Genomic DNA, 19,956 nt, shown 5'->3' with positions numbered 1-19,956 from the left:
ATTTCTATTAGGTGATATTGAAGGGATAAAACCGAAACTTAAACTGAATAACTATCAGAAAGAATTCATAAAAATTGCATTGGCAGTAGCCAAGAAGACTATAGCAGTTACTTGGAAATCGGATTCGTATTTAAGTATGAATCATTGGAACAATGAAATGTCTAGTTGTATTCCACTCGAAAAAAATTATTTATAATTTAGGAGATAAATATGATCCATTTTTGAATATTTGGCACCTTTATTTACAAAAGATAGGATGGCATATTTAGTTGCTCCGATGATAAAGATGTTGGTCCCTTGGGGAAAGTTGAAGTCAATCATATTGTGTCACTGTCTCCTAAGGGTTCTTTTGCCTTAAGCTCTCCAGTCACCTCTGGTTCATTACATAACACCCAATAGCTTATTCCCAAACAGGCACATTGGCAACCTGCTCTAAAAAGTCATCTCATAGGCATTCAACAAACTCAATCTCTTGAGATCCATTACCAACCTGATTTTCCCAATTAACCTGCAGGATGAAATTTCCCATGACTATCATAACATTGCCCTTTTGATACGCTGTTTCTATTTCCTGTTGTAATCTGTGGTCCACATTCCAGCTGCTGTTCAGAGGACTGTATGTAACTCCTTCAGGGTCCTTTTACCTTTTGCAGTTTGTTTACTCAACCCACAAGGATTCAACATCTTCTGATTTGATATCACATCTTTCTACTGATTTGATGCCATTCTTTACCAGCAGAGCAACATCACCACCTCTGTCTATTTTCCTATCCTTCCAATACAACATGTAACCATGGACATTCAGCTCCCAACCACAACCATCCATCAGCCGCGAGTCAGTGATGGCCACAACATCATGCCTGACAGTCTGTAGTTGTTCAACAAAATCATCCACCTTATTTCGTAAACTCCATGCATTGAGATATAACACTTGAGTACCATATTTGCTACCCTTTTTGATTCTGCATCCCAAATGCACTGATACTCACCCTGCTAGCTGCAACTTTGTCCTATCATCTGCCTGCCCTTCCTGACAGTCCAACTGCATGATATATTTGCTTTTTTACCATCCATCCTATCCTGAGTTCCTTCCCTTCACCCTACCAAATTAGTTTAAACCCTTCCCCAACAGCTCAAACAAACCCGCCTGCGAGAATATTGGTCTCCCTCGGGTTCGGTGCAACCTGTCACTTTTAAACAGATCATACCTCCCCAGAAGAGAACCCAATGATCCAAGATCCTGAATCCCTGTCCCCTGCACCATCTTCTCAGCCACACACTAATCTGCCAAATCATCCTGTTCTATCCTCACTGGCACATAGCACAGGCAGCAATCCAGAAATTACTATCCTGGAGATCCTGCTTATCAACTTTCTACCTAGCTCTCTAAATTCTCTTTCCAGGACCTCTTTACTTTTCCTTCCTATGTCATAGGTACCAATAAGGAGCAACCTGCCAACAAAGCTTTCACTATAGCTAGCTACTAATTTGTAAAATGTCGCTTAATATCCTTCGTATTTCATTTTCTGACAGTAAGCAACATCCCACCTCACTTTGCCCCTAAATCCAGTCATCCAAATCTTGTACAGATAGTTACAACTATGTCATAGCAATAACTGTGATTGGTATCATCTTCACTGTTTGATGACCCTCCAAGCTTAAATCATCTTCAAATTTTTAAAACTTATTCTGCATTCCAGCATTTTCTATTTTTCTATTAACTATCTCTGAGGTTTCTCTACACATTCTGAAAATAATATACAGGAGAAGGCACTACAAAGGAAGCAAATAGCAAAGATGAAAAAAGACTTCAACATCCCAAGTTCTTAAGAACCTGAACATATTTCTAACATATACATAAATCTAAATAATTAAGAATATAGAGAATAACATCATCAGAATTTAGAACTATGAACTGTAATATCATCCCCCATTTTCTTAACGGTGGCTATATTGGTAAAGGTTATTTATCTATAAATCTTCAGTTAATAGGTTACACTTACCATTAGTACGATAAGTTCTCTGTAACCAGTTTCCTTTCGTTAATCTGAACATCACTGAATCACAAAATAACAATTAAATAAATTTCCAACTCTAACCACTGATAGGGCAGAAAGATCGTCATGTGTGACACTCTCTAAATTCTATTTTTCAAAGGAGTTTTTGCTGAAGTCACATGATCAGGACAGCTGGAGGACATTTATTTAGGATGATTGAGAATTATCAGTAGGGACCCCCTCCACTCAGATCAGGCTCCCTTCTCACTGCTGCCATCAGCAAGGAGGTACAGGAGCCTCAGGACTTGCTCCATCAGGTTTGGGATCAGTTATTGCTCCTCAACCATCAGGTTTTTGAACCCAAGGGGATAGCTTCACTCAACTACACTTGCCCCATCATTGAAATGTTCCCACAGCCTATGGACTCACTTTTAAGGATTCTTCATCTCATGTTCTCAATATTTGTTCCTTATTTATTTATTATTATTGTTTCTTTCTTTTTGTATTTGTTGTCTTTTGCCTGCTGATTGAATGCCCAATTTGGTGCAATGTTTCATTGATTCTGTTTTGGTTATTATTCCATAGATTTATTGAGTATGCCTGCAAGAAAATATATAACTCGCCTACCGGAGCAATAGGTCAACAGCAGATGCCATCTCTCTGGCCCTACATTCCTCCTTACAACACCTAGAGAATAAAGACGCATACATAAGGCTCCTTTTAATTGACTACAGCTCTGCCTTTAACACCATCATGCCAAATAAACTGATTCCTAAGCTCCGGAACCTGGGCCTTAGCACTCAGATCTGCAGCTGGATCTTCAACTTCCTCACAGACAGGACCCAGGCTGTAAAAATAGGGGACAAGCTCTCCTCTACAATCACTCTGAGCACCGGTGCCCCACAAGACTGTGTACTCAGCCCCCTGCTGTACTCACTGTACACCCATGATAGTGTAGCCAAGTTTCCATCAAACTCAATATATAAGTTTGCTGATGACACAACAATTGTAGGCCGTTATCTCGGGTAATGATGCGTTTGAGTACAGAAAGGAAATTAAGAACCTGGTGGCATGGTGCGAAGACAATAACCTATCCCTCAACTTCAGCAAGACGAGGGAATTGGTTGTTGACTTCAGAAGGAGTAGCAGACCGCACGACCCAATTTACATCGGTGGTGCGCAAGAGGAACAGGTCAAAGGCTTTAAGTTCCTCGGGGTCAATGTCACAAATGACCTGACTTGGTCCAGTCAAGCAGAGTTCACTGCCAAGAAGGCCCACCAGCGCCTTTACTTCCTGAGAAAACTAAAGAAATTTGGCCTGTCCCCTAAAACCCTCACTAATTTTTATAGGTGCACCATAGAAAGCATTCTTCTAGGGTGCATCACAACCTGGCATGGAAGTTGTCTTGTCCAAGTCCACAAGAAGCTGCAGAAGATCGTGAACACGGCGCAGTACATCACACAAACCAATCTTCTGTCCTTTGACTCACTTTACACCGCACGCTGTTGGAGCAGTGCTGCCAGGATAATCAAGGGCACGACCCACCCAGCCAACACACTTTTCGTCCCTCTTCCCTCTGGGAGAAGGCTTAGGAGCTTGAAGACTCGTACGGCCAGATTTGGGAACAGCTTCTTTCTAACTGTGATAAGACTGCTGAATGGATCCTGACCCGGATCTGAGCCATACCCTCCAAGTATCCGGACTTGCCTCTCGGTTTTTTTGCACTACCTTACTTTCCATTTTCTATTTTCTATTTATGATTTATAATTTAAATTTTTAATATTTACTGTTGATTTGTACTCCAGGGAGTGGGAAGCACAGAATCAAATATCGCTGTGATGATTGTACGTTCTAGTATCAACTGTTTGGCGACAATAAAGTATAAAGTATATTGTGACAGATATGTACTTTGATAATAAATTTACTTTGAACTTTGAACTTAATCCAATAACCATATCTGTATCTCCCTCATTGCAATACCACTAAGTACAACATGCTAATCAATACATTCATTAAGAAAATGATTATGTCATCATCCTCAATTCACTTTTTACTAGATTGACCTTTTTTCACCAGTTCAAAGTTGTCCAGTTCACATTGCTTGTATAGATCAAAGTTAAACTAGATTACCTTTGTTGATATCAACACCTGTCACATGTTTCAATTAAATCATTTTTAGTTCCCTCAATTCCAAGCTTAAGATCTTAAGAGGTTAAGGACATATTCCAGACATTCAGTCCTGTTCCTCAATGCTGTAGTTCCTATTTTTAATGTTTATCCATTCATGGCAAAGTAATTCTGGTAAATTATTGTATAGGCGCTGTCCTGAAGTGTGCTCTGACTTATATGTTAGTCTCATATTGAACCGCTAATGCCCAGAAACAGAAACATCTATAGAAGATGGTGAATTCAGCCCAATCTATCACAGGCAAAGCCTTCCAAACGACTGAGCATTCTTACATGGAGTACTGTTACAAGAAAGCAGTATTCATCATCAAAGACCCTTAGGTCATGTTCTCTTCTTGTTACTACAAGCAGTTAGTAGGTACAGGAGACTTAGGCCCCACACGATCAGATTCAGGAACAGTTATTACCCTACAGCTATCAGACTCTGAACTAGCATGCGTAGCTTTACTCACTACAACCCTGAACTGATTCTACAACCTACTGACTTACTTTCAAGGACTTCTTACAATTCATGTTCTCTGTATTTTTTTTATTTGCACAATTTGTCTTTAGTACTTGGGTAGTTTGTCTTTGTTTCATACATTCTGTTGTATTTCTTCATTTTTCTGGAAATGTCTGCAAGAAAATGAATCTCAAAGTCAAATTTTTTTTTAGATTTAGATTAGATTATGAGAACACTCAGTCCTCTTTTATTGTCATTTGGAAATGCATACATGCATTAAGAAATGATACAATGTTTCTCCGGAGTGATATCACAGAAAACAGGACAGGCCAAAGACTAACACTGACAGAACCACATAATTATAACATATAGTTACAGCAGTACAAAGCAATACCATAATTTGAAGAAGAACAGACCATGGGCACGGTAAAAAAAAGTCTCAAAGTCCCAAGTCGATCGACTCCCGAGTCCCCGATAGCAGGCGGCAAAAGGGAGAAACTCCCTGCCATAACCCTCCAGGCACCATCAACTTGCTGATACCTTGGAAGCAGCCGATCACAGCCAACACTGAGTCCATCCGTCCAAAAACTCCGAGCTTCCGACCAGCCTCTCCGATACAGCCTCCCAAGCGCCATCCTCTGCCGAGCGCCTTCGACCTCTCCCCAGCCACTGAAACACACAAAGCCGAGGATTTCAGGGCCCTCAGCTCCGGAGACTCTGGTTACCACACAGTAGCAGCGGCAGCGAAGCGGGCATTTCAGAAGTTTTCCAGATGTTCCTCTGTACTCTCACATCTGTCTCCATCAAATCAGAATTGTGCACGGGCCCCTACTTGACAGATTACAGATATTCATTACCGAAGTGGCCGCGCGCGCTGCCGTCGTGCCGCCATCTTCTCCTCCTTACCGGGAGGATATTACATACATAGAATTTAAATATAATAAATTTACATAGAGCTTAATACAGAATTAAATAATGCAATGAGGCATGTAAATAGGCAAGCAAACCATTTCCCTGAAGGTCTTTTTAGGTTGAGTCTGGCTCCACAAACCTTTGTAGTGAACACCAGTGCCTTCCTTTGCTTTGCTGTTGGTTTGCATCTGTGATTCTACATATTTTTTGTTAAAAGTAATGTATAGAGGAAACATCGCCTATAATCTTCAGATGAACCATTATATAAACATTGTGGTTGATTTCTTTGCGAATTGATAACCTAAGATCAGCAGATTTCTTGGAAATGTAGAAAGATAATTCAGTGAGTCATTGGCTTCATTGATTGTTGGATTTATAGTCAACAATCCTCCCTAGTCCTTCATGCCTTGGTATTCAAATGTCACACTTGGAGTCTGCAGCTTGATTCACTTTCACTATCTGCCAGAGCACAGCCATTTCAAATGATTTCAGAGATCCTTTTCTCATTTGTCTAATCCTCTCAGTTTTATACCTGCGGTCAAGTTGTTGACTTGGCCTTGTTTCTGGGGTTGGACAGCCAATCATAAGTGCATATCATGGTTAAATTAGATTGGAGTCTGACAAGATGGAATAGTGATAAGGGGATCTAGATCCTAAAGGTTGGAGACATATGAAAGTATTGATTTCATAATCGGAAGCAGAATCAGGTTTTATATCACCAGCATATGTAGTGAAATTTGATAACTTTGCGGCAGCAGTACAATGTAATACATGATAACAGAGAGAAAAAAAAATGACTTACAGTAAATATATGCATAAACAAGAGAAAATCCGCAGATACTGGAAATCCAAGCCACACACTCAAAATGCTGGAAGAACTCAGCAGGTCAGGCAGCTTCAACAGAAAAAAGTAGAGTCGATGTTTCGGGCCGACACATCGACTGTACTTTTTTCCATAGATACTGATGCTTCCTGACCTGCTGAGTTCCTCCAGCAATGAAATAGTTAAATAAGTATTGTAAAGGGAAGGAAATAAAAGTAATGAGGTAGTGTTCATGCGTTCAATGTCCATTCAGGCTTCTGTACCTTCTTCATGAAGGTAGCAACGAGAAAAGAGCATGTCCTGGGTGGTGTAAGTCCTGAAGGGACTCCGCTTTTCTGAGCCACCACTCCTGGGATTGATTAGTAAGAGTAAATTAAAGCACAGAGGCCGTCATCTGATTGGACATAGTCAGTGAGGTGATATTAAGGCTATAGCTCTTTAAAGAGAGGCTTCACTCAAGAAAGCAAAGGAAAGAAAAGCTCTTTTTTTTAATTCTCTTCTTTATATCTGCCAGGCTAGGACAGTGGGCATGACAGGCAGGATAGTGAAATGCTCCTCTTGCGGAATGTGGGAAGGCAGGGAGACCTCCAGCGTCCTTGACGACTACAACTGCGAGAAGTGCATCCAACTGCAGCTTCTAACAAACCACGTTAGGAAGTTGGCGCTGGAACTGCATGAACTCTGGATCATTCAGGAGGCTGAAGGAGTGATAGGCAGGACATATAGAGAGGACGTTAATCCCAAGGTGCAGGACACAGAAAACTGAGTGACAGTCAGGAAGAAGAAAGGAGTCAGTACAGAGTACCCCTGTTGCCATCCCCCTCGACAACAGGTACATCACTACAGATACTGTCCGGATGGATGACCTAACAAAGGAAAGTCACAGTGGCCAGATCTCTGGCACTGAGTCTGTCTCTGTGACTCAGAAGGGAAGGGGAGAGAAGAGGTACGCTATGGTGATAGAGGATTCATTAATTAGGAGAATGGACAGGAGGTTCTGCGGGGGAGAACAAGATTCACAGATGGGATGTTGCCTCCCAGGAGCCAGGTCCAGGATATCTCAGATCGAATCCTCAGCATTCTTAAGTAGGAGGGTGAACAGCCAGAAGTTGTGGTCCATGTAGGTACCAATGACATAGGTAGAACGAGTGATGAGGTTCTGCGCAGGAAGTTAGGTGCTAAGTTAAAGGGCAGGATCTCCAGGATTGTGACCTCAGGATTACTATCCATGCCACATGCTAATGAGACCAAAACTCGAAAGATTATACAGTTTAATACATGGTTAAGGAGTTAGCATAGGAGGGAGAGCATAAGGTTTTTGGATTATTGGGCTCTCTTCCAGGGAGGGTGGGACCTGGGCAGAAGGGGTGACATGCATCTGAACAGGAGAGGGACGAATATCCAAGTGGGAAGGTTTGTTAATGCTGCATGGTGGGTTTAAACTAGACTTGCAGCAGGATGGGAACCAGAGTGCCAGAGTAGTTAGTGGAGAGGTTGAAGAAGCAGAAGTTAGTAAGACCTCAGACAAAGTTAGGAATCAAAAGGTTGAGCATGGTGTGACTAGTGTCCTGAGCTGCATACATTTCAATGCAAGAAGGATCGTAGGAATGGTGGATAATAGTGCTGACGACGAGGTTGCTGGTTTACAAATAGAGGCAACGTTTAGTGAGGAGAGGCTAATGATAGGGCAAAATTGCAGTCAACAGGACGAGTTGCAATGTTCAAGGTGGACAAAATCGAAAAGGGTGAATACAGGACTGAAGGTGTTGTATCTGAATGTGTGCAGTCCATGGAATAAGGTAGATGAGCTTGCAGCACAGTTGTACATCGGCAGGTATGATGCAGGCATCACTGAATCACGGCAGAAAGAAGATTACAGCTGGGAGCTTAATGTGCTGAGATACACGTTGTATCAAAAGGATAGGTAGGAGGGCAGAGGGACGGCGTTGTTCTCTTGGTAAAAAATGAAATCAGATCATTAGAAAGAGGTGACATAGGGTCAGAAGGTGTTGAAGCATTTTTGATGAAACTAAGGAACTGCAAGGGTAAAAAGACCCTGATGGGAGTTGTATGTAGACTCCCAAACAACAGTAAGGATCTTGCCTACAAATTAAAATGGCAGTTAAAAAATGCATGCTAAAAGAGCAATGTTGCAATAGTCATGGGGGATTTCAACATGCAGGTAGATTGAGAAAATCGGTTTGGTGCTGGATTCCTGGAGGGGGAGTTTCTAGAATGCCTACATGATGGCTTTTAAGGGCAGCTCATGGTTGAATCCACCAGGGGATCAGCTATTCTAGATTGGGTGTTGTGCAATGAACCAGAATTGATTAGAGAGCTTAAGGTAAAAGAGCTATTCGGGGCAAGTGATCATAATACGATTGAATTCACCCTGAAATCTGAGAAGGAGAAGCGAAAGTCAGATATATCAGTATTACAGTGGAGTAAAGAAAATTGCAGAGGCAAGAGAGAAGAGTTGGGTAAATATAATTAGAAAAAAACACTAGCAGAAATGAAGGGAGGGAGGGAACGTCGACTCAGACCATGAGAGGCCTGCGTCGGGCATTTTCATGCCTTACAAGGCGCAGATTGGAAGTCTGTGTGGGGCGCCAGTCCTCGCACAGACTAGAGCAATGTGTGATTAAGTGCCTTGCTCAAGGGCACAAACATGCTGCCACAGCTGAGGCTCGAACTAGCGACCTTGAGATAACTAGACGAATGCCTTAACCACTTGGCCACGTGCCCAACACATGGTATGAAGGTAGAGCACCAATGGCTGAAATTTCTGGAAGCAATTCAGAAGACACCGGGTATATACATCCCAAAGAGGAAGAATTATTCTAGTGGCAAGATGACACAATGTTGGCTAACAAGAGAAGTCAAAGCCAACATAAAAGCCAAAGAGAGGGCTTATAATAGCGCAAAAATTAGTGGGAAGTTAGAGGACTGAGGAGCTTTTAAAAACCAACAACAGACAACTAAAAAAGTCATTAGGAATGTAAAGATAGAATATGAAAGTAAGCTAGCCAATAATATGAGTATGATGAGAAGATGGCGGCGCGACGGCAGCGCGCGTGGCCGCTTCGGTGGTGGTGTCTGTTATCTGTCAAGTAGGGGACCATGCACAATTCTGATTTGATGGAGACAGACGTGAGAGTACGGAGGAACATCTGGAAAACTTCTGAAATGCCCACTTTGCTGCCGCTGCTACTGTGTGGTAACCAGAATCTCCGGAGCAGAAGGCCCCGAGATCCTCGGCATTGCATGTTTCAGTGGCTGGGACAAGCTCGAAGGCACTCAGCAGAGGATGGCACTCAGGAGGTCGTATCGGAGAGGCTGGTCGGAAGCTCAAAGTTTTCGGAAGATGGACTCATTGTCGGCTGTGGTCGGCTGCTTCCAAGGTATCGGTAAGTTGACGGTGCCTGGAGGTTTATGGCAGGGAGTTTCTCCCTTTTGCCGCCGCTATCGGGGACTTGGGAGTCAATTGACTTGGGACTTTGAGACTTTATTTACCATGCCCATGGTTTGTTCTTCATCAAATTATGGTATTGCTTTGCACTGCTGTAACTATATGTTATAATTATGTGGTTCTGTCAGTGGTAGTCTTTAGTTTGTCCTGTTTCTGTGATATCACTCTGGAGAAACATTGTATCATTTCTTAATGCATGTATGCATTTCTAAATAACAATAAAAGAGGACTGAGTGTTCTCATAATCTAATATTAAAGAGGACACCAAAAATTTCTTCAGGTACACAAAGTGTAAACAAAAGGCGAGAGTAGATATCAGACAACTGGAAAACGATGCTGGAGAGGTAATAATAGGGGACAACAAAATGGCGGACCAACTGAATAAGTATTTTGCATCAGTCTTCACAGTGGAAGACACTAGAAGTATGCTGAAAATTTCTGGTGTCAAGGGGCATGAAGTGTATGAAGTTACCATGACTAGAGAAAATGTTCTTGGGAAACAGAAGGTCTGAAAGTAGATAGGTCACTTGGACCAGATGGTGTACACCCCAGAGTTTTGAAAGAGGTGGGCAAAGAGATCGTGGATGCATTAGTAATAATCTTTCAAGAATCACTAGATCCTGGAATGGTTCTGGAATACTGGAAAATTGCAAATGTCACTCCACTGTTCAAGAAGGGAGAGAGGCAGAAGAAAGGAAACGATAGGCCAGTTAGTCTGACCTCAGTGATTGGGAAGATATTGGAATCAGTTATTAAGGATGAGTTCTCAGGCTTCTTGGAGGCACATGATAAAGTAGGCCATAGTCAGCATGGCTCTCTCAAGGGAAAGTCTTGCCTGACAAATCTATTGGAATTATTTGAAGAAATAACAAGCAGGATAGACAAAGGAGAATCGGTTGATGTTGTGATCTTGGATTTTCAGAAGGGCTTTGAAAAGGTGCCACACGTGAGGGTGCTTAACAAGCTATGGGCCCGTGGTATTACAAGACAGATTCTAGCATGGATAAAGCAGTGGCTGATTGGCAGGAGGCAAAGAGTGGGAATAAAGGGAGCTTTTTCTGACTGTCTGCTAGTAATTAATGGTGTTCCACGGGGCTTTGAGTTGGGACCAATTCTTTTTACATTATGTGTCAATGATTTGGATGATGGAATTGATGGCTTTGTTGCCAAGTTTGTAGACAATATGAAGAAAGGTGGAGAGGCACGTAGTTTTAAGGAAGTAGAGAGACTACAGAAGGACTTAGACAGATTAGGAGAATGGGCAAAGAAATCACAGATGGAATACAATGTTGGGAAGTTTAAGGTCATGCACTTTGGCAGAAGAAATGAAAGGGTATGCTCAACCCAGAGAAGTGTGAGGTGGTACACTTTGGAAGGACAAACTCCAAGGCAGAGTACAAAGTAAATGGCAGGATACTTGGTAGTGTGGAGGAGCAGAGGGATCTCGGGGTACATGTCCACAGATCCCTGAAAGTTGCCTCACAGGTGGATAGGGTAGTTAAGAAAGCTTATGGGGTGTTAGCTTTCATAAGTCGAGGGATAGAGTTTAAGAGTCGCAATGTAATGATGCAGCTATAAAACTCTGGTTAGGCCACACTTGGAGTACTGTGTCCAGTTCAGGTCACCTCACTATAGGAAGGATGTGGAAGCATTGGAAAGGGTACAAAGGAGATTTACCAGGATGCTGCCTGGTTTAGAAAGTATGCATTATGATCAGAGATTAAGGGAGCTAGGACTTTACTCTTTGGAGAGAAGGAGGATGAGAGGAGACATGATAGAGGTGTACAAGATAATAAGAGGAATAGATAGAGTGGATAGCCAGCGCCTCCTCCCCAGGACACCACTGCTCAATACAAGAGGATATGGCTTTAAGGTAAGGGGTGGGAAGTTCAAGCGGGATATTAGAGGAAGGTTTTTTACTCAGAGAGTGGTTGGTGCGTGGAATGCACTGCCTGAGTCAGTGGTGGAGGCAGATACACTAGTGAAGTTTAACAGACTACTAGACAGGTATATGGAGGAATCTAAGGTGGGGGCTTATATGGGAGGCCGGGTTTGAGGGTCGGCACAACGTTGTGGGCCGAAGGGCCTGTACTGTGCTCTACTATTCTATGTTCTATATAAATGGAGAAAAAATACAAAGAACTGAGGTAAGAAGTGACTTACGAGTCCTTGTGCAGAATTCCCTCGAGGTTAATTGTCAGGTTGAGTCTATGATGAGGAAGGCAAAAGCAATGTTAGCATTCATTTCTAGACGACTAGAATATAAAAGCAAGGATGTAGTATTAAGATTTTATAAAGCACTGGTGAGGCCTCACTTGGAGTATTGTGAGCAGTTTTGACCCCCTTATCATCGAAAGGATGTCCTGAAACTGGAAAGGGTTCAAAGGAGGTTCACAAAAATGATTCCAGGATTGAATGGCTTGTCATACGATGAGCATTTGATGACTCTGGGCCTGTATTCACTGGAATTCAGAAGAATGAAGAGTGACCTTCAGCAGTTTGATCGGGGCATGACTGCACAAGTGCGTGGACATCTGCCAGTGAGAACAGCGAGAAGAGTTTAAAGGGAGATGGTTATTTCTTCAGCGGTTTGATTGGGGCACAACTATGCAAGCACGTGGATGTCAGCCAGTGAGAGCAGTGAGAAGAGATTAAAAGGAGTCAGAATAATAGAGCGGGCCTCAGAGGAGCGGGCGATGGAGTAGAGGGAGACAGAGTAGGAGGGAATTGTCTCAACGGAGCTTCGGAGACAACGGGTCGAGGCAAGGTAGGTTAACTGTGTAGAATACAGACAGGAAGAATGTGTGTGAGGCTGGTGTTCTGTGCTTGGTGTCAGATGTGGGAGGTCCTGGAGACTTCCAGCCTCCTGGACGGCCACATCTTCACCAGGTGCTCTGAGCTACGGCTCCTTACAGAACTTAGAGACCGCATTAGAGAACTGGAAATGCAACTCGATGACCTTCATTTGGTCAGGGAAAGTGGGGAGGTGATAGAGAGGAACTATAGGCAGGTGGTCACACTGGGGCCTGGGGAGACAGATAAGTGGGTAACAGTCAGGAGAGGGAAGGGCAAGAGTCAGAGGCTAGAGAGCACCCCTGTGGCAGTCCCCCTTGACAATAAGTACTCCTGCTTGACTACTGTTGGCGGGGACAGCCTACCTGGGGGAAGCAACAGTAGCTGTGTCTCTGGCACAGAGTCCGGCCCTGTGGTTCAGAAGGGTAGGGAAAGGAAGAGGATGGCAGCAGTGATAGGGTCCTCTACAGTTAGGGGGTCAGAAAGGTGGTTCTGTGGATGCAGAAAAGAAGCACGGATGGTGGTTTGCCTCCCAGGTGCCAGGGTTCAGGATGTTTCAGATCGCGTCCATGATATCCTGAAGTGGGGAGGAGAACAGCCAGAGGTCGTGGTACATATTGGTGCCAATGACATAGGCAGGAAAAGGGAGGAGGTCCTGAAAGCAGGCTACAGGGAGTTAGGAAGGAAGTTGAGAAGCAGGACCACAAAGCTAGTCATCTTGGGATTACTGCCTGTGCCACGTGACAGTGAGAATAAGAATAGAGTGAGGTGGAGGATAAATGCGTGGCTGAGGGAATGGAGCAGGGGGCAGGGATTTAGATTTCTGGATCATTGGGACCTCTTTTGGGGCAGGTGTGACCTGCACAAAAAGGATGGGTTGCACTTGAATTCCAAGGGGAACAATATCCCGGCAGGGAGGTTTGCCAAGGCTACTGGGGAGAGTTTAAACTCGGATTGTTGGGGGTGGGAACCAAACTGAGGAGACAGAGGAAGAGGCGGTTGGTTCACAAATTGAGAAAGCTTGGAGACAGTGTGACAGGGAGGATAGACAGGTGATAGAAAAGGGATGCACTCAGACTGATGGTTTGAGATGTGTCTATTTTAATGCAAGGAGTATGAGTATTATGAACAAAGCATATGAGCTTAGAGCATGGATCAGTACCTGGAGCTATGATGCGGTGGCCATTACAGAGACTTGGATGGCTCAGGGGCAGGAATGGTTACTTTGAGTGCCAGGCTTTAGATGTTTCAGAAAGAACAGGGAGGGAGGCAAAAGAGGTGGGAGTGTGGCACTGTTGATCAGGGATAGTGTCACGGCTGCAGAAAAGAAGGAAGACAGGGAGGGATTGTCTACAGAGTCTCTGTGGGTAGAAGTTAGGAACAGGATGAGGTCAATAATTCTACTGGTTGTATTTTATAGAGTACCCAGTAGTAACAGGGACATTGAGGAGCAGATAGGAAGACAGATTCTGGAAAGGTATAATAATAACAGGGTTGTCGTGGTGGGAGAACTTAATTTCCCAAATATCGATTGGCTTGTCCCTAGAGCAAGGGGTTTAGAGTTTGTTAGGTGTATTCAAGAAGGTTTCTTGACACAATATGTAGATGAGCCCACAAGAAGAGAGGCTGTACCTGATCTGGTATTGGGAAATGAACCTGGTCAAGATCCCTCAGTGGGAGAGCATTTTGGAGGTAGTGATCACAACTCTATAGCATTGGAGAGGGATAGGAACAGACAAGTTAGGAAAGCGTTTAATTGGAGTAAGGGGAAATATGAGGCTATCAGGCAGGAGCTTGGAAGCATAAATTGGGAACAGATGTTCTCAGGGAAAGGTACAGAAGAAATGTGACAAATGTTCAGGGGATATTTGTGTGGAATCCTGCATAGGTACGCTCCAATGAGACAGGGAAAGGATGGTAGGGTACAGGAACCGTGGTGTACAAAGGCTGTTGTCAATCTAGTCAAGAAGAAAAGAACAGCTTACGAAAGGTTCAAAAAGCTAAGAAGTGATAGAGATCTAGAAGATTCTAAGGCTAGCAGGAAGAAGCTCGAGATAGAAATTAGGAGTGCCAGGAGGGGCCATGAGAAGGCCTTGGCAGACAGAATCAAGGAAAACCCCAAGGTATTCCACAAGTATGTGAAGAGCAAAGGGATAAGACATGAGAGAATAGGACTAATCAAGTGTGACAGTGGAAAAGTGTGTATGGAACCGGAGGAGATAGCAAAGGTAATAAATGAGTACTTTGCTTCAGTATTCAATACAGAAAAGGATCTTAATGATTGTAGGGATGACTTACAGTGGACTGAAAAGCTTGAGCATGTAGATATTAAGAAAGAGGATGTGCAGGAGCTTTTGGAAAACATCAAGTTGGATAAGTCACTGGGACCGGACGAGATGGACCCCAGGTTACTGTGGGAGGTGAAGGAGGAGATTGCCGAGCCTCTGGCAATGATCTTTGAATCATCAATGGGGACGGGAGAGGTTCCAGAGGATTGGAAGGTTGCAGATGTTGTTTCATTATTCAAGAAAGGGAGTAGGAGTAGCCCACGAAATGATAGACCGGTGAGTCTTACTTCAGTGGTTGGTAAGTTGATGGAGAAGATCCTGAAAGGCAGGATTTATGAACATTTGGAGAAGCATAATATGATTAGGAATAGTCAGCACAGTTGTGTGAATGGCAGGTCGTGCCTTACAAGCCTGATTGAATTTTTTGAGGATGTGACTGAACACATTGATGAAGGTAGAGCAGTGGATGTAGTGTATATGGATTTCAGCAAGGCATTTGATATGGTACCCCATGCAAGGCTTATTAAGAAAGTAAGGAGGCATGGGATCCAAGGGGACATTGCTTTGTGGATTTCAGCAAGGCATTTGATATGGTACCCCATGCAAGGCTTATTAAGAAAGTAAGGAGGCATGGGATCCAAGGGGGCATTGCTTTGTGGATTTCAGCAAGGCATTTGATATGGTACCCCATGCAAGGCTTATTAAGAAAGTAAGGAGGCATGGGATCCAAGGGGACATTGCTTTGTGGATCCAGAACTGGCTTGCCCACAGAAGGCAAAGAGTGGTTGTAGACGGGTCATATTCTACATGGAGGTTAGTGATCAGTGGTGTGCTCAGGGATCTTTTCCTGGACCCCTACTCTTTGTGATTTTTATAAATGACCTGGATGAAGAAGTGGATGGATGGATTTGTAAATTTGCTGATGCTACAGAAGTTGAAGGTGTTGTGGATAGTGTGGAGGGCTGTCAGAGGTTACAGTGGGACATTAGTAGGATGCAAAACTGGGCTGAGAAGTGGCAGATAGAGTTCAACACAGATAAGTGTGAGGTGGTTCATTTTGGTAGGTCAAGTATGATGATGGAATATAGTATTAAAGACAAGACTCTTGGCAGTGTGGAGGATCAGAGGGATCTTGTGGTTTGAGTCCATAGGAGACTCAAAGCTGCTACGCAAGTTGACTCTGTGGTTGAGAAAGCGCACAGTGCATTGGCCTTCATCAATCGTAGGATTGAGTTTAGGAGCTGAGAGGTAATGTTGCAGCTATATAGGACCCTGGTCAGACCTGGTCACTTGGAGTACTGGTCACCTCACTACAGGAAGGATGTGGAAACCATAGAAAAGGTGCAGAGGAGATTTACAAGGATGATGCCTGGTTTGGGGAACATGCCTTATGAGAATAGGTTGAGTGAACTCGGCCTTTTTTCCTTAGAATGACGGAGGATGAGAGGTGACCTCATAGAGGTGTATAAGATGATGAGAGGCATTGATTGTGTGGGTAGCCAGTGGCTTTTTCCCAGGGCTGAAACAGCTGGCACGAGAGGGCACTGCTTGGAAGTAGGTACACAGGAGATGTCAGGGGTAAGTTTTTTATGCAGAGAGGGGTGAGTGCGTGGAATAGGTTGCTGGCGACGGTGGTGGAGGCAGATACGATAGGGTCTTTTAAGAGACTCCTGGACAGGTACATGCAGCTTAGAAAAATAAATGGCTATGGGTAACCCTAGGTAATTTCTCAGGTAAAGACACATACGGCACAGCTTTGTAGGCCGAAAGGTTTTCTATGTTTCTGTGTTTCTAGAACCTCATTGAATCCTATCGAATGGTGAAGGGCCTTGATAATGTGGATGTGGAGGGGATGTTTCCTATGGTGGGAGAGTCTAAAGTAGAGGGAACAGCCTCAAAACAGAGGGGAGTCCTTTTGGAACAGAAATGTGGAGGAATTTCTTTAGCCAGAGAGTGGTGCATCTGTGGGATTCTTTGCCACAGGCATCTGTGGAGTCCAAGTCTGTATATTTAAGGCAGAGGTTGATAGTTTCTTGATTGGTCAGGGCATGAAGGGATACAGAAAGAAGGCAGGCAATTGGGGCTGAGAGAAAAATTGGACCGGCCATGATGAAATGGTGGAGTAGACCTGATAGGCCAAATGGCCTAATTCTGCTCCTATATCTTACACTCTTACGTCCTGGATAGAATGGAGGCCAGTGGCCATAGTGGAGCTGACTAATTCTACAATTTTCTGCAGCTTATTTTGATCCTGTGCAGTAGCCCCCCACCCCCCATACCAGATGGTAATGCAGCCAGTCGGAATGCTCACCACAGTACATCTGGGAAATTTGTCAGTGTTTTTGGTGACACATCAAATCTCCTCAAACTCCCAATGAAGTATACCTGATGTCTGGCCTTCTTTATAGCTGCGTTGATATTTTGAGTCCAGGGTTGGTCCTCTCAGGTATTGACACATGTAGGAACTTGAAATTAGTCACTTTCTTCACTCCTGATCCCTCTATGAGGACTGGTGTGTGTTCCCTCATCTTACACTTTCTGAAGTCCACCATCAGTTCTTAGGTTTTACTAACACTGAGTGCAAGGTTGTTGCTGCGACACCACTCAACTAGCTGGTATATTTCGCGCCTGTACGCCCTCTCGTCTCCATATGTGATTCTGACAACAATGGTTGTATCATCAGCAAATTCTTAGATCGCATTTGAGCTGTGCCTCGCCGCACAGTCATGGGTGTTGAGAGAGTAGAGAAATGGGCTAAGCACACACCCCTGAGGTTCCCCAGTATTAGATTGTCAGAAATGTTATTTCCAAACTGCACAGATTGTGGCCTTACGGTTAGGAAGTCAAGGATCCAGTTGCAGAGGGATGTACAGAGGCCCAGGTGCTGGAGCTTTTTGGTCAGCACTGTAAAAATGATAATGTTAAATGCTGAGCTGTAGTCAATAAACAGCATTCTGACATATATTCTTGTGTTGTCCAGGTGACCCAAGGCCGCATGGAGAGCCAGTAGGATTGTGTCCACTGTAGACCTGCTGGAGGAACTCAACAGGCCAGGCAGCATCTATGGAAAAGGCACAAAATGCTGCCTAAGCAACTCCCTTGTCCACTCATCCCTCCCCACTGATCTCCCTCCTGGTACTTACCCTTTGCAAGCGGAACAAATGCTGTACCTCCCCCTACACCTCCTCCCTCACTACCATTCAGGGCCCAGAAAGTTCTTCCAGGTGAGGCGATGCTTCACCTGTGAGTCCGTTGGTGTTACCTGCTGTATCTGGAACTGTGAGACCGCTTTGCCAAGCACCAATGCTCTGTCCAATAGAAAGAGTGAGTTCTCTTGGTAGCCACCCCTTTCAATCCTACTTCCCATTCCCATTCCGGCATATCAGTCCATGGCCTCCTCTACTGTCGCGACGAGGCCACACTCAGGTCAGAGGAGCAACACCTCATATTCCATCTGGGTAGCCTCCAACTTGATGGCATGAACATCGATTTCTCAAACTTCTAGTAATTGCCTCCTTTCCTTCATCATTCCCCATTCCTGTTTCCCTCACTCATGGTACCTGCCCATCACCTCCCTCTGGTGTTCCTGCACCTTCCCTTTCTTCCATTGTCTTCTATTCTCTCCTATCAGATTCCTCCAGCCCTTTATCTCTTTCACAAATCAACTTCCCAGCTCTTTACTTCACTCCTCTCCTCTCCCGGTTTCACCTATCACCTACCACCTTGTAATTCTGCCCCCCCCCCACCCCCCAACCTTTGTACTCTGACTTCTCATCTTCTTTCCAGTCCTGATGAAGGGTCTCGGCCTGAAACATCGACTGTTTACTCTTTTCCATAGATGCTACCTGACCCGCTGAGTTCTTCCAGCATTTTGTGTGTGTTGCTTGGATTTCCAGCATCTGCAGATTTTCTCATGTTTGTGATTCTGGTAGACCCCTCTATTTTAATTTCACTAAAATCTCAACCACTGGAGTTAATCTTTGCTTAGGGTGAACAAAAACAGAACATTTTGTTTTGCTTAGGGTATGTTTCTGGCAATATTTTTCTTAAAGAGTGCGGAGATCAGATATAGGTATATTATTGTCTATTTAATGTCTTATACAAATTCAGCATAAACCTCTCTCCAATAAAGATATTGACAGAGAGCTGTAAGCAAAAGGGAGATGTAAGAGGAGAACAAAATGTACAGGAAACCCAGAACAAATAGTTTTTCCTGTGTGTGGGTGGAATGCTAATACATGTACCCATTTCGTGCAGGATGTCATGATACAAATGTCATATAAATTATCTTTTCATGATCAGAAAACTGTAAGATTTTCTTATCAGAAATGAACTGAAATTGTGTACAGCTTTATATACTTACCCTCTAAACCTTCCTGTTATCAGACAAGACTCCATCTCCTTTGTTCACAGATAAATTGAAGCACTTGAAAAGAAGGCTCTTAGATATTAAGTTCTGCAATGACTTAAAATTCACAAGTTATAAGAACATAAGAAATAGGAGCAACAGTGGCCTATCTGGCTTGCTGAGCCTGGTCTACAATCCAATTAGATAGTGGTTAGATACAATTATGATATACTTACCACAAATTCATGTGACCTGTACAATTCGATTATATGGTTTTGCATCATATACAAGTATAGTCCCAACCAATCCGAGACTATAACCCAGGGTCAGTATCCAATTACAACAAAACATTTTCTTGAATCAACCAATCAATCCATATCACAAAACACATCAGCTCATTTGTCCTCAAGAAGCCGGCCGGTGGCGGGGTAGCTTCCACACTGGACTTCAAGGTGAGTGGTCCTGGGTTCAAATCTGGCCAGCTCCTTCTGTCTGTGCTGGGGTTAAGCGTCGGAGCTAGCAACTCCATTTCGTAAAAAAGAACAGACAAAAATGGTAAAGAAATGGCAAGTTTGCAGCTTGACGCGCCACAAAAAATGGAAAGGAACAACATTGTCCTGAGGAGGCTCTTTATTCAAAGTTCAAATACGTTCATTGTCAAAGAATGTGTAAATTATACAACCTTGAGACTTGTTT

The 19,956-nt window shown here is 43.6% G+C and overlaps 1 long non-coding RNA gene across 1 annotated transcript; it reads right to left on the bottom strand.

Moving 5' to 3' along the window:
* Positions 1-4,726: 4,726 nt before the first annotated feature.
* LOC140200665 (uncharacterized) lies at positions 4,727-19,361 on the bottom strand. Its single transcript, XR_011886687.1, has 3 exons — positions 19,276-19,361; positions 11,995-12,039; positions 4,727-4,800 (listed from the first exon to the last, which is right to left on the bottom strand). It is a non-coding gene; the product is annotated as an uncharacterized lncRNA (long non-coding RNA).
* Positions 19,362-19,956: the final 595 nt, after the last annotated feature.

Source organism: Mobula birostris, chromosome 7, assembly GCF_030028105.1.
Source record: "Mobula birostris isolate sMobBir1 chromosome 7, sMobBir1.hap1, whole genome shotgun sequence".
Lineage (NCBI taxonomy): Eukaryota > Metazoa > Chordata > Chondrichthyes > Myliobatiformes > Myliobatidae > Mobula > Mobula birostris.
The sequence above is the reverse complement of the archived record's forward strand: the minus strand, read 5'-3'. Positions and strand labels throughout refer to the sequence as shown.